The 15128-nt window shown below is 43.5% G+C and overlaps 1 protein-coding gene across 1 annotated transcript in view; it reads left to right on the top strand.

Annotated features, from left to right (window-relative positions):
- The first annotated feature begins 487 nt into the window (after nucleotides 1–487).
- The window catches only part of LOC147611459 (uncharacterized), a 119665-nt gene continuing 105024 nt past the window's right edge, over nucleotides 488–15128 (top strand). The window contains exons 1-2 of the transcript XR_015263757.1: nucleotides 488–755; nucleotides 929–967. The gene's annotated coding sequence lies outside the window, so the exon portion shown is untranslated. The remainder of the gene's footprint in view (nucleotides 756–928; nucleotides 968–15128) is intronic.

The raw sequence follows: 15128 nt of genomic DNA on the forward strand, positions 1-15128 counted from the left end.
CCTCCGTGATCCATCCGACATGCCTCTCCCTTTTCAGCCTCCCAATGGCTTCCTCTCAGTGTATTCAACAAACAGATCATCTGTAATAAGTAGAAGGTTATTAACTCTCGATTTCCTAGTAGGAAACGGAGTCGGTTCCAGTTCCTCCCCATCAGTTTGCTCCATTGCAAGGGCGTATGATCGGAGATGGCCGTGCTAGAGTCTGTGGAAACGCTCAGAGGATGAGGGACCCATGATGCTTGTTGACCGAGGAACACTTTGTCTCAATACTGGAAGAAGAAGAAGAAGTGATAACCCCACGGACATACTTATTTGAGCCTGCAATATCTTAAGCCTCTTCTTGCAATAACCTCTGCAATATCTTAAGCCTCTTCTTGCAATAACCTCGTATTGTGTGTAGGTTGTTTATTAGATTCTTTCACCTTACGAAAATGTGGTTCTTTTTAGGACTATTAAGGCTTCTTCTTCTTCTTTTTTTGCACTGCCTCAGAGGCCCGGCGCACCCAAGATAATTATATAAAAACTCCAAACTGGAAGGAAGGTCCTCTGCCTGCGCGCGCGCGAAAGAAAGAGCGTGGGATTTTGGCAGAAGAGAGGGAGATCGGATGGAGGATATGATGATGATCTCTCTCTCGCACACGGCAAAGAACGGAACGCCTCCACATACTCTGCCTCCTTCAAAAGCCCTGCGCTTCTCCCCGTCGTCGCAGATGATGCAGCAGCAGCAGCCAGCGGAAGGTCCACTTCCCAATCGGGTACACTTCAATTCAAAATATCAATCCCCACTGACCTGACCCTTTGGTTGTTGAAGCAGCTTTTGAGTCTATGCAATAGCAATAATAGTCTCTATGGAGCTCCTGGTACTCTACTAAGTTCTGAGACTCCTCTTCTTCTGGTACTAAGGCATCTGGCCTTCTTGGTGATGCAGGTAGCGACAGTTTTCATAGGATTGATAAGACTCTACCTACCTTCACAAGCAAGGAAAACTTATGTTTGTTTGTGCTTCGCCGCCGTCGATGGATGGTGCTGTTACAGTACTGCATACAGGCCATTCACTCATTGTTGGTCATTGAAGCTTTTGGAAAAATGGAAAAAGGATTGCACACTCAATCTCTCCCTCCCAACAAACATAATACTAAAGTGGAGGCATTTTTCTCACTCATCACTCTTAACTGATTTCTCTTGCTCCGTATCTGTTATCCAGCTCACTGACTTGTCTTTGGAACTGTTTGTCTATTGCTGAGAACTGACTGAACTGAAGGAACTTGCATTTTCTCCTTGTGGGCTGCCACAGAAGATCACACAGATAGATGACCCTTCCTGCTTCCTGGTGGGCTGCTTGGAGGCTGCCAGAGCTGAGGGCTGCAATGCATGAAAGGTGTCATGAGTGGGGCTGGATCTACCCTTATACGGGGCCAGGACGAGGCAGTCGAGCAGGCCGACCAGCAGAGGACGACGCATGGGCTGGGCGGACTCCAAAAGTGCAAATTGCGGGCCATTTTGGGTTTTGCCCAAAACTGGGTGCACGCTTGGCCATGCCAGTGCATCCCAAGCTTGGTGCCAGACGGGGGCACGACACGACACTGCATGGTTTCGGGTCTTTGGTTCTGCACCTGTTCATAGTGCACATCCAAGTGCAGAATGCTGGTTGGTGGTGACAGACCAGCAACAATTTTCTTTCATTCACGGGATCGATAGACTACCTTCACAAGGAGAACGTATGTTAAGGTTTTCATTATATGTTTTGTGCTTTTCTTGTCGACGGTGCTCTGCTGCCTGTACCGGCAAGTACAGCCAGACGAGACCGCATACACGCCATTCAGAGGAGGCTGGCTGTGGACAGAAATGGCCAATGTTGGTCATTGAAGCTTTGAAAAAATGGTAAGGTTGCAAGTAAGTACTCTTGCGAGCGAAAAGGATTGCACACCCACTATTGGGCACTGATGACGTTAGTGGGGATGCCATAGTATCTAGTACATACTATGCATAATGGAGTTGATAGTTATATAGTCTTGTGGGTTGACTACCATGAGTATATAACACGCACGTTCTTAAAAGGTGAGTTTGGGCATGTTCCTAGATTCATCTAGGTATATATATATGTAGAGACGTCGCTTTATCCTTGGAAGCATGGTCAAAATCTCGATGGATGATTTGAGTGCATTGTTTTTGGTGGCAAATGTGCATGAGCTTCAAGGATTTCGTGGGTTGATTGTTCTCGATTGACATTTTGTGGAGCATTGTGCCCGAGAAACCAATCCTTTTGATGCAACTGAGGAGGGTCGGGTTTTTTGCATGACCCCTATTGAGCAGGCTTTGTTAAAGAAGCTCAAAGTTCTTAGGATTTGGATGAATACTTCATGATTCGCTGCAATGCTAGTGGAGGAGGAATTGGGGCAGTTTGATAGCAGCATTGACACCCTGTTGCCCATGAGAGCTGGAAGCTTGTGGTGTTGAGATCCGGTATTCCAAGTACGATCAGAGTGGGCTGCTCGCGATCCCCTTTGGAAGTGGTGCCACTATTTGTTTGGTTTGGTGTTTTGGATTCACATGCATCATGAATCACTTAAATATTTACTTAGTCAGTCCTAGTGATCTCCTCACCAACTTTGGTTGTTGGCACTTTCTTTGTTACTTCACCTTTGGGATTCATTGTGTGGGGGTAAGGAGAATGTGGTTTTTGCCGAGGGGCTCTTAGTCGAAGGCCACACAATTTCGGCCGGGTGCTTTGTAGGAGAAAGCGCATGATGTTCGCGTCAAGACACCATGGTGAGGGCCCAAGTTGTCTTATCGCTTTTTTTAGCCTCACATGTACAGTTTTGCCAAGTCTGTTAGAAGTTAAAGCTAGATTGACACCAAGAAAGTAGTTGCTTCATCCATTGCTATCAAACTGTCATGGGGGGGTATTTCTATGGACATTATATTTGGGTTACCAACTTGGAGACTCTAGAATGATTGTATTCTTATGGTCATCATGATCGGTTGAGTAATCATACACACCTTACTCCTTGCTAATCGCATGCAGATGGTCAGGAGGTGGCTAGGCTTTTCATTCTGGAGGTGTTAGATTGAGTTCCGAAAAAAGATAGTCCATTGGGAGGATTTTGGAGGGCCCTGTTATATGGTTTGGGTATGAATATAGTTCAAAGCGACAGGCAGACAGAAACACCATAATCTCAACATTGAGGTGTTAATGTAGGGAGCATTAGAAGAAATTTTACTATTGGTGGAGTATGCCATCAATGACACGATGCACACATCGACGAAGAAGATAAGAGGGAAATTTAAAACCCATCCTCGCTTGGGCAATTTTTGTAAGAGAGATCCTGAGAAACAACCCTCTCTAGTTTGTTTACTACTTTGAAAGATATTTCTAGCTTGAGCGTTGCAAAAACTCTCGTGTCCTTCAGTGCAACATTTGTACAAAAGTAATACATTTTTTAGGGATATTTGTTGTATGTCGTGACCCCATTGTGAGCCCTCAGTCTAAGGACAGTTAGGCACAAGCTATGTAGGTCAGTCTTCGAGCCATAAGGCCAGTCTAGAGTCAGCCCTCTTAACTCACTTGGAGAACGCCATCAAACAAGTCAATGTAGCAGTCAACCATAGGTTAGGTTTGCATCATCAGAAGCAGTAGCAAGCACGATTGGATTTCCTATGGGCTAGCCAAACGCTAGCCCATGGGTAGAGTTAGGGTTAGGTAGCATGTCTAAGGGTTGTTTATAGCCCTGGACAGCATGTTGGGCCAGCCGACAAGCATTTGGAGCAACTATGCTCCAGTCGGTCAGCATATACAGCATGCCGACATCATGTCTTGAGCATATGCAGTAGTCAGCCAACATTAGGAACTCAATGGAGTCTTTTTGGGCCCTTTAATTTGCCATTACCTAATGGAGGTGATTAAGAAATAGACAAATAGGGAGATTACATGTGGACTGACACCAATGGTTTGTAAGAGCCTAGAAGGTAGTGGTCAAACTTAGAATAATAGGCTAAATAGGCTCTTTTTAAATTTTCAAAATCAACTAAAACTCAAAAATTCAAAACGTATATGCATTTTTTTCCTATTTTATATAGAAAAGGATAGCATATATATGTGTGTGTGTGTGTGTACATATATATATATATATATATATATATATATGTGCATATGTATATATATTTGTATATGTATATATATGTGTGTATATATGTTTGTGTGTGTATATATATATATGTGTGTGTGTGTGTGTGTGTTTGTGTGTGTTTTTTCCTGTGTGTATAGTGCTTTTATAATGTTTAAATGAAATGTTCATTGGCACTGAGCATACAAAAAAAATGGACTCAACAAAGAATGTAACACAACTCACAAAGTTTTCATTAATGTGTGAAAAAGCTACAAAGGAATCTGGGAACATTACAAAATTTTGTAGGGAGAATTACAAAATGGGTTAGCCTATTGAGGTAGAAGGCTACGCTCTAAACGTAGACGTAGGGCTAGGGACATATCTACAGGCTTCAAAGTAACTCTCTTGGCATGTACCATAGCCAGCACTGAGTCTTCAAAAATAGAAACTACAATATCTTCAGCAGCTTCTTGAAGAGCTTCAAGAGCTGTGCTCTGTATGCGGTCAACCCTGTCAGAATATTTTTCCATTGTTTCTCTCACCAGTCGAGAGAATGGTGCCTTGGGGATGAGAAGATCTGTGCTTTTCTGATATTTCCTAATCTCTCGTAGCGCGACTGTCCCTGGCCTCCATTTTCTCTTCTTCTTTGTAACTGGTGGAGGCGGTGGTGGTCTTTGATTCTCCCACGGTGGTCGTTCAGACCTGAACTTCTTTTTCTTTTGTGCACGCTCTTCCTCTTCTTGTTGGTCCCGAAACTTGCCCTCCATTCTTTTACCACACTTCTTGACTGGCCGCCTGGATGTTGTGGCTGCCTGTGGCTGTGCTTGGCTTGCCCTCCTTGCGTCCTCTTTGGGCTGCTGTCTCTTTTGCATTTCTGTCTCCCAAGCTGCCCTCACAAGAGCAAACTCTTTGTTAATGGTATCTTTCGTGATGCCGTAGGACAAGAGCTCGACCTCCCTGTTCTGTAAGATAACCTCTAGCTGTTCTAGGGTGTCGGCCTCAATAACAATCTCCGGTGGCTGCCCTTGACCTTCCTCGGCTTCTTTTCGACGCCGCTCTTCTTCTGCTTCTCTACTAGGCCCTGCTTCTTCAGCTTCCTTCCTGCGTTGTGCTTCTTCGGCCTCCTTCCTGCGCTCTTCTTCTCTCATCTCCTTTGCCTCTTGCTCTGTTACGATAGGTAGACTTGTCCTTTTTGCTGTAGCAGGTAGTGGGCCGAGTTGATCGAAAAACCGCAAGTCTTGCTCCTGTTCTTCTGGCATGGCCTAGGTATTTACGAGTGCAAGAGATAGTGGGAGGGCAAGAGAGAGTAGAGCACAAAGAAGAAATTGAAATGTGGTTTCTATAAATGAAAAATGACTTAAATATGTCTATAAATATAATTTTTTAAAACTTTTAAAAAATTTAAAAACACAAAAAGATTATAATCAGAGAGTTTAAGCCCATGAGGAACCACACCGACGCTTGCTTGCTACCCACTGCCGTAGTCTCTCCCTAGCATTTGATCTGTTGTATCCTTCAGTTCTTCTTGCATTAACAGTTTTCATTATTTGACGCCTAAGAGACAAATTACCGCGACTTTTCTGCCTTTTTTTGCCAACCAGAACGCGATAGAACCAGTTGAACATTTCATGGAGTGCATTACTCTTGACTTTGCCACCACCATGGCGAGTGCCCTTAAAATACACGGCCTTTGCTTGGTAATGTGATTTCTCCATGCCTTGATTGCTCCAAAGTGCTAAAGAGCCATATCTATCGAGAAAGTATGGCCCATGTGCATACAATATATGCTGCATAGAAAATTACAAAAAGTCAACAAACAGTATGAAGAACATACTACAAGGACACAATAAATACAACATTACCATGTAGTGAGTAATGTGTGTTTCTCCCCATGCCTCGACCATTTCTTCTGTGAATCTACAAGTGGCTTGTTTAAGTGCCTCAATACCATGGTCATCCAGGTGAGGTCGCTCTAGAAGATCGACCATTTTATTACACACCTCCCATACATGTGCACGTTTTAGGCTAAGCCTGGCATCATTTCCTCGATATGTTGTGACATCACATATCTTCTTCCAAATTTCAAAGTCAGTGTGGCTATGAGAACCCAAGTGGTTTGATAGCAAGTGTCTTGCCTTTGATCCACCCATGCAAATTTTATTAGGGTTGTCTTGTGTAGGGTTTGATTTTCTGTCCTTTGTCAAGACCACTGCTCCAGCATGTAATCCCATAGAGGAAAGTACACCCTCTAGTGCACGTATTGACTCTTCTCGTCGATCTTCGGGCTCCATGTTCCAGACATAGTTTATGTGGAGCATCAATAGCTTATCCAAAATCCTCAGTCTTGCATGTAATGTGCACACATGCACTTGACATAGTGGAATTTCCAAGATTGGGTTCCAAGCATTGTCCTCCTGGTCACGACTAGGTGGCTTGCTCTGGTCACAACTTAATATGCCATTATGCCATACCTTTGATCCTTTCCTCTGTTCAGCATAAAAAACGATTGCTTTTTTTGCACCCACCTGTTTTTGACTTTTGCCTTTGCTAGGTTGTTTCCCTTTTACTCTTGAGTCTACTGCTGTCTTGGAATGACAACAGTAAACACATGAGAATATAGTATTCGCACCTGTTTTACAACCCAACATACACTTTAAGGTTTTTAGATCGCCACCCAAGTGCCATTCAACGTTAAAGCAGCCTATTCCGAGAACATCAAGCTTCTGACCATTGACCTGACAAGAGACGACATGTTGAATGCCAGACCGTTCAAAATACCACCTCAAGGTATCATGGTTCTCTTTTGGGAGGACCCATGTTGCTTGCCACCAGATGTTCTTCTCTGATTGAATGCCGTAGTAGTCTTGCTTATGCCCTTGACCCCTATTGTTGCTGTCTTCAGTTGCATCCAACTCTTGGGTCTCTAAAGGCCTTCCTCTAAGTGCTCGGCTCATCAAGGTTAAACTAACACGCTCCAGTCTTTGACCTTTAACCACTTGACATTCATCCAGCTTCAAGACAAACACGGCATTTCCACCTGTCTCTTCAAGTGTGAGGCCATAGTACTGAATCATTGCTTTTTGTAGCACTTCCATGTCAATGTAGACATTGTTATATGCATTGTATTCAAAGGGTTTGATTGTTGGCATTGGCATAATATCCTCCACCCACTTGTACCCACCCTCGAACATGGATGCAATATCACCATTAGCACACTTCTTTGCCATCTGTAAGCTATAAAGTGTTGGAAGCAAGGATTGCGTAACTCCCTTTGCTCGCAACCCTAAAGTGATTGACCTGTACATTGCTCTGTAACCTTTCTGGCTAATACCTGCTGAGTCACATATATCAAGCATCTCTTTGGGGGTGACAATTTCTTTGATTTCCTTCAAGAAATGTTGACGAAGGGTCTCCCGCAGCTTATCATTACCAGAACCTGTTATCATTTCCATAATATCCTTCTCCTGAAGGACATGCTAAAGAAGGAAGGCATTAACATTGTCCTCAGCGTTGTTACATCCTAGTATAGCTGTTGCACAAGCCCTACAATCACAATGGTCAACCATGAGAGATGTTTTATTCATTAATTGCTTCTCAAAGCTGCTATAATTCCTACAAAAATTTTTACCTGGTTGTTTGTTTACGCCTCTTGCATGCGCCTGCTGTCTTTGAAAGCAACCCAACAGCTTTACGTTTTCTTTGCCTTGCGTGATATCCCATGGGAAGATGAGTGAAATGGTGAACACGACGCCGAAGATTACGAGTGGAGTGTTGAAGACGAACATAATTATCGGTAAATTGATTTATTGTGCGCACACGATCCGCTAGATTATTCTTCTGCACCTCAAGCTCCTCTGAGAGCTCTTTATTCCTCTGCATCAAACCATTGATCTGCTTAGTCGATGCCGCTTGAAGCTGGTCGAAGACAAATTGTGTTTGCCTCTTTTCAGCTGCCTCATCTAGCCACAACATGTGTAATCTCCTACAATAGCCAAGAAGCCCATTGAAACCATCACCAACAAACATAAGAAAACTTGTAATGCTTTTGAATGGTGGAGGGGCACCAGATATTGGATCTGGTGGATAAAGATTTCCATCAATCCAAAGATCAATGGCCTTTGCTCCTTGCATTCGAAGCTGATCGTATGAAATATTGGGTGCAACATGCCTACTGCGTAGGGTTGCGTATTCTGTCTCCAAATCAACCTGAAGGCGGATCTTAGAAGGTTTATTGGTGATGTCTTGTAGTACCATCTACAAGAAAGTAGGCTTGTAAGCTTGGGTTGAATAGGAGTGGAAGGAGCAGGATATGGTATCAAAAAATAATGGGAAGAATGGAGATGAGGGTTGCTTCTCTAGAGCTGCATTGTGGATAGAGAAAGAAGCCAGAAAGGGAGCCAAAGAAACATAGAGAGGGTTGGCAATGGTGAGACGAAAATGCAAAGGAGACAATGCATCATGGGAAGCTTCTTTAGTGCAAGCTATGGCTGCTAAGCAATATAGAGAGAGAATACTTCATGAAAAGGTTCTTCTGTGCTACTACTGTGGGTTTGGAGAGAGAACCAAGTATTGTAGAAAGAATGCTCCTGGTAAGCTTCTTCCTTGCAAGCCATGGCTACTACTGTGGGTTTGGAGAGAGAAGGCTCATTTAGGAGTACAGACCTGCTAGCTATGGAGAGAGGACCAAGTACTGTAGAGAGAATGCTCATGGTAAGCTTCTTCCCTGCAAGCCATGGCTACTACTGTGGGTTTGGAGAGAGAAGGCTCATTTAGGAGTACAGATCTGTTAGCTATGGCTTTTGGAGTAGAGAAAGACGCTTTTTTCCATGGAGAAGGAGTGCAAGGCGTTTTAGAGAGAAGATTTAGAGAGAGAAAGAGATCTGGTGTACACACAAAAAAGGGGGGAAGAAAGTGACGAATTTTTGGAATGTTTGGAGTTCGAAAAGGTTGCTGCAGGCTATGATTACTGACTGACAGCCCATTACAAAGCTTTAAAGTCACCTAGGTGGCCAGATCTAGGAATATCTCCTTTTTTTATTTATTTTTTGTTTTTGTGAAAAATCAAATATATGCTTTTAGGACTAGGCTTCTAGGCTTGGTCAAAGATGGATTAGCATTTTAAGCATTTCACTAAACGTCCAAATTAAAGGGCCCAAGAAGACTCCATTGAGTTCCTAATGCTATGGGACACAACAACAGCATGGAAAGTGAAGGCAATAACATTTGTTGTTAAGCGTTAGTGTTAAGTGCTATTTTTTTAACATTTTTGTCCAAGAAGAGCTGGCCGACAAGGCTTCTACTAGCCGACTAGTAGCTATCAACCTATACAAGGAGGCGCATATATTTAGCATAAAATCATTCAACAATTAGCAAAGTCTCAAGAAGTTTTTAGTTAGCAAATCAGTAATTAGCAACAATCAGCAATCAATATTCTACCCTCTCTAGGCAAAATCCCTGAAGTTCTCTTTATTAGCATTAAGCTAGCAAATGTGTAGTCCTACAGCTATCTTGGACTTGCATAAGTAGCCCCAAAGAGTCTTCTACAATGCCCTTGGATTGGTGGACGTATGGGCTTCCTTGTCCTTGCGTTGGGTAGTCATATTGCTTGTTCTCAAGCATTGTATAGGAGTTCTCCAAAGAAGTAATATAAGCAAATACTCATGCTGGGTAATTTGGGACCCAATAATGCATTCTCTACATTCTCTTCTATTCTCTTATCTCTCTTGTCTGTGAATTAATGCTAAAGATCTCACCAAATAAAAGTATACAGAAGGCCCTGTTGTGCGTTACCACGATCAATCTCAGTGCATGTAACATTAATATCAGAACATCAGGTTGGTAACCCGACTCCGCTACCCACAGAAGAGAGAGCATCCGATGGATGGTAATCCTGCTATTCGAAAAAACACCTAGGCCTCCACCTTGTCAGGAGAGACATCACATCAAGAAGAAAGCCAACGGGAAGTAATGAAGGCACAAAGTCTCCAAAGCGACACACCAAAAAAAAACTACGCTTTTGCCAAGCATAGAAGAGCTCCTGAGAATAGTGATGGAGCAAATAAACTCATTGAAGATGCAGCTTGCTACAAAAAAAGAGAACCCCAAAGAAGGCCTCTCAGATCTGGCAAAAATGTTCTTTGGTTTGGAGGAACAAAGAAGAAAAGACGTCGAAAGATGTGAAGAAGCAAGAAGAAGAGCTGAAGAATAAAAAAATAAAGAAGAACAGAGATGTGTGGAGGAACAAAGGGATAAGGAAGCTACACGCAAGTATTAGGAACACTAGCCTTGTCGAGAAGAAGCCAATTGAGAGTTCCAACAAAGACTCAACTGGGAGGCTATGTAAATCCAACATCACCAGATGATGGCCTAGATTCAGGCATCCCTCCCCGAGATGGTTCCAAATACCTCGTCCTCCATTGCCCCTACCACCACTATCATACGAACTTCTCTAAACTTTAGTATGATGGTAAGTTGATCATGATTTGTTACTCAGTTCATTCGTCAATTTGAAGCACATTTTCCTTTAGCAAAAATCACAGATCCACAAGACAAAGTCCATGTGGCAGCACCCCAACTCACTAGGGAAGCGATTACTTGGTGGTAGCAGTACCCCTTCACAGGCCAATTTCAATTTGATTGGGCTACTTTTGTGGTTGACCTCAAGGTCTGTTTTCTTCCTCCACAGTATATGACCTATCTTGAGGGCGAGTTTTACAAACTCACTCAGAATGGTTCTCATGTTTTGACCTATTCCAACAAGGTTATTACCATGGCCCAACAGTGGGAATATTTCAAGAAGACAAGCTAAAATAGTTCATTAGAGGTTTAGATGAAAACACTAGGTACCTAGTTAGGAATTTTGAGCCTCAAACTTATGCACGGGCACTCACTTTCGCTCAGAATCAGGAACTAATGTTGAACGGAGATAAGCCCAAGCAAGTACAGTCTAATCCTAAGCCCCAATAGTCATCTACTCAAGGTAAGGGGGCTCAAAACAGCTAAGACCAAAAGAAAAATTCTCAGGGTCAATCAGGCAATAAGAAAGATTCCATGCCCAAGAATACTCCTTAGGAAAAAGCTAAGGAGGGCATCACTTGTTGATGAACAGACATGATACAAGGTAGAGAACTGTTTTCTTTTGCTACACTATGGGACAGAGGAAGAAGGATTGCACTAAGAGGCAGGCTGAAGAGTCTACCTCCACAGTTGCGACCGTAGCATCCCCATCCACACCTCCACCATGAGCCTCTAAGGTCGTTCAATGCCCGCTTTGAATTCGGTGCCACTGGTGGTATTTGATGATAAGCAGGAGGGTGAGTTTGAGGGAGATAAGAAGGCTCTTATCCATGCCTATGGCACTTCAAGGGGACAACAATTCATTGTCCCCTTAGACATGGGAAGTTTTGAGGATGCCATCTCCTCGTAGTTGGCAGATGAGATGAGTTGTACCTTGGTTCCTTATCATTTAGATGTGGATGGGTTTACACATGGTCTACGTACACATTCCTCTCATAAAGCTCAGCAGTTTGAGTTTCACGTTCAAAAGGCCTTCATTCATGTGAATCTTCACAAGGTGCTGAAGCTACTCAAGGGGCTCAGACAAGCCAAGGAGAAGCTAACGCAAGGGTGAAAGCTGAAGGTCAAGGGACGGAGGTTTTACTTGAGTCAAGAAGGTCCAGGCTCAGTCTTTCATTTTCTGATTTTGCATCATTCTAATAAAAGCAAATACACCATTCGTGGTGGGGGCCCTACAGAGGGTAGTCGGGACCCAATACTGTGTCCTCTTCTCCCTCCCTCCCTCCCTCCCTCCTCTCTCTCTCTCTCTCTCTCTCTCTCTCTCTCTCTCTCTCTCTCTCTCTCTATTTTTTACACATCTACTTTCAGTTTTGTGCGTTATTCTCGTCATGAACGATTTTGCTGATTTTCGAGCATTGAAATTACCAATCTACCCCGAAGCTTCCACATGTTATAGAGGGTATTCGGGACCCAATATTGTGTCCTCTTCTCTCTCTCTCTCTCTCTCTCTCTCTCTATTTTTTGCACATCTACTTTCAGTTTTGTGCATTATTCTCATTGTGAACGATTGCTAATTTCTGAGCATTGAAGTTACCAATCTACCCCAAAGCTTCCGCATGTTACAGTGGTATATCAGAGCCTACTTCAAGTGTAACGATTCATATTGCTCACTTGTGTGGTCGTATCTAGACTCCGGTGGACCACCCCTTTTCAGAGTGACTCTTGTCCGTCAAAGGACGGTTAGTTTTTAGCCTCCGGAAGTCTCCCACACACACAGTGGATGGTCAGATTGCGCTTCGGAAAGGTAGTGCATTTTCCTGCTATGGCAAGCTACGATGACGAGAGAGAATAAGAACCTTGGGACCGAAGTGTACTAGGCAATCCATCTAGGGCATCAAGCATGAGTGTACCAGAGATGTTCAAAAAGATGATGTGCGAGCAATCACACAGATACTGGCCCTGGAAGAGTGCACCCATTCTCCTGCTCCTCTTTTTTTGTCTCCTCCTCCCTCTCCTTCCGTTTCCCAGATTCTAGATCCTCTACAAAGGTACCCTTTTGAAGGGTCATGACTGCAGCCGAGTTTGATGCTTGAGATGCATATGCGTGCAATGGAGATTCGACAACGTGAAGACGATGCCATGCGACGCGTGGAACATGAACGATACCTTGCGGCTTTGGATGCAAGATTGACACCATCGCTTCCTCTAAGTCATTTTTATGAGAAAATGAACTTCAGTAAATAAGTATAATGGTAAACTTGACCCCACAACTCTTTATTCATGGCTACATCAATTTGAAGCTTACTTTGCCGCAATTTGAAAAAGTGATACTGATAGGTTGATCTTAGCTAGTTTTGGTACTTGGAAGGTGAAGCCATTCCTTGGTGGACCTAGTGGGCTCATGCCCACACTAGATTAGGTATGGCAGCTTATGTTTGGGATGAGTTTGTTTCTCAACCTTAAGCAGCAGTTTCTACCGCCCCATTACCTTGAGCGACTCAAAGACGAGTTTAGGGAAGCGCATCAAAACACGCAACCAGTCCTTCAGTTTGCCAATAAAATTTTAAACTTATGTTTGCAGTTGGGCTTATCTGATACGGACAAGAAAGGGCAATTCCTTTATGGCCTTGACAGGCAAGTCCAGTGGGAGGTGCGCGCTCTCGCTTGCGTAGAGTGCTGAAATGAAGCACAATGGCAGAAAGCCCAAGACTTCCCAACCTGCTACTCCCAAGGCCAAGGATTTCATAAACGTGTTCACAAATTCGTGATCACGTTAACAAAACGTGTTATTAAGATTCTAAAACATGTGACCACAACATATATTCACAAGACTTGATCTCTTGCCGGCCAAAACTTACTATTCCTGTAAACCCGCCAGGATTCTTTGTTTCCCGGTGGGGCCCCCCGGGAAACAAAGAATCCCGGCGGGCATATTTCTTATTAATAAAAGGCACCCGATACCCTTCAGCCGGCTTTTCGGGAAGATTGTCCTTGTTTTGGGGGCGTCACATCTTTCCTTGAAGTGCTTATAGAGCTCCCGGTTGGCTAGGAGCGTCCTCTAGGGAAGAACGTCCTTATCTTAGGGACTATTATCTTTCCTTGTTGGCACTCCTAAGGCTACTGCTTCGTTTGTGTATTCATTATTGTATGCTTGCTTGAATAGGTTATTTGAGATGGAAGAAAACGTTGGACGTAGCGATACTTCTAATAGACCCCAAATTCAGAAGAGCAAAAAAAAAAAAGGCACCTGGGATAGAGTGGCAATATGCAATTAACATCGGTGACCGATTCATAGATTGGGAGTGTAAGCTATGCCACGTAGTAAAATCAGGTGGGGCGCCTTGATTAAGAGAACACTTTTTAGGTGGAGTGAAGAAAAAAGGCCGAGGATGTACCCACCCCTCTGCACACGCAGTAAAATCAGGTGGGGCGCCTCGATTAAGAGAACACTTTTTAGGTGGAGTGAAGAAAAAAGGCCGAGGATGTCCCACCCCTCTGCACCTGCAGTGGCCAAACGTTTAAGAGACGAAATGCAGAAGCAAGACGCAAGGAAACTGTTCTCATCTACTGCCAATGTATCAAGGCAGGAAGAACATTGTTGTTCTAATCATCAAACTCCGGAAGCATCGCCGGCTTGTACTCCGAACTTTAATGTGCAACCAGAAAGTAATCTACCCAGTGCATCTTCTTGCAAGCGTCACTTTAACATACCCATGCGTCAAACTTCATTGCAGGAAAGCTTACATAACGGTCTGCTCGATGATGCACAGCTCACCCTTGCTGAAGCGATCTACTTTTCAAGGAGTGCTATGGTGATGGTGGAGAGTGAGCATTGGAAGAGAGCATGGAAGAAAATCGGTGAATTTGGATCAGGGTTTTCATCGCCTTCGTATCATGCTATACGAAATGATCTATTGGAGAAATGTTATGCTCAAGTGAAAGAACGTGTACATAGAATAATTCTTAGCAACATAGAGCTTTCTGGATGTAGTATAGTCAGCGATGGATGGTCCAATGTACAAAGAAAACCATTAATTAATATAATGGTTGTTTCACCTAGAGGTGAGACTTTTATGCGTGCGGTGGATTCGGCTGGTGCAATAAAATCCGGGGCATATATTGCTGGTATCATTGCCTCTGTGATAGAAGAAGTGGGTGCCAAAAATGTAGCCCAAATTGCTATGGACAATGCAAAAAATTACAAGAATGCATCCAAAATCTTAAAGCGGCAGTATCCACATGTTTTCCCGTCTGGCTGCAATACTCATAGTTTGAATCTTGTATTGAAAGATTGGTATAAAAGTGATGATACCAAATGGTTTGCCTCAATCGTCGTCGACACTGTTCGCAAGCTTGTGAGATTTATGCTCAAGAGACAGAGAGTGTTAGATATTTTTCGGCCTCGCATGTCAGTTATGTTAAAGCTTCCTGCGGAGACCAGGTTTTGCACTCACTTCTATACTTTCGAGTCTCTTCTTCGAAACAAAGATGCAGTTTGTGAAACAT

This window comes from Cibotium barometz, chromosome 47 (assembly GCF_041138505.1).
Source record: "Cibotium barometz isolate CiBa-2024 chromosome 47, ASM4113850v1, whole genome shotgun sequence".
NCBI classification, from domain to species: domain Eukaryota; kingdom Viridiplantae; phylum Streptophyta; class Polypodiopsida; order Cyatheales; family Cibotiaceae; genus Cibotium; species Cibotium barometz.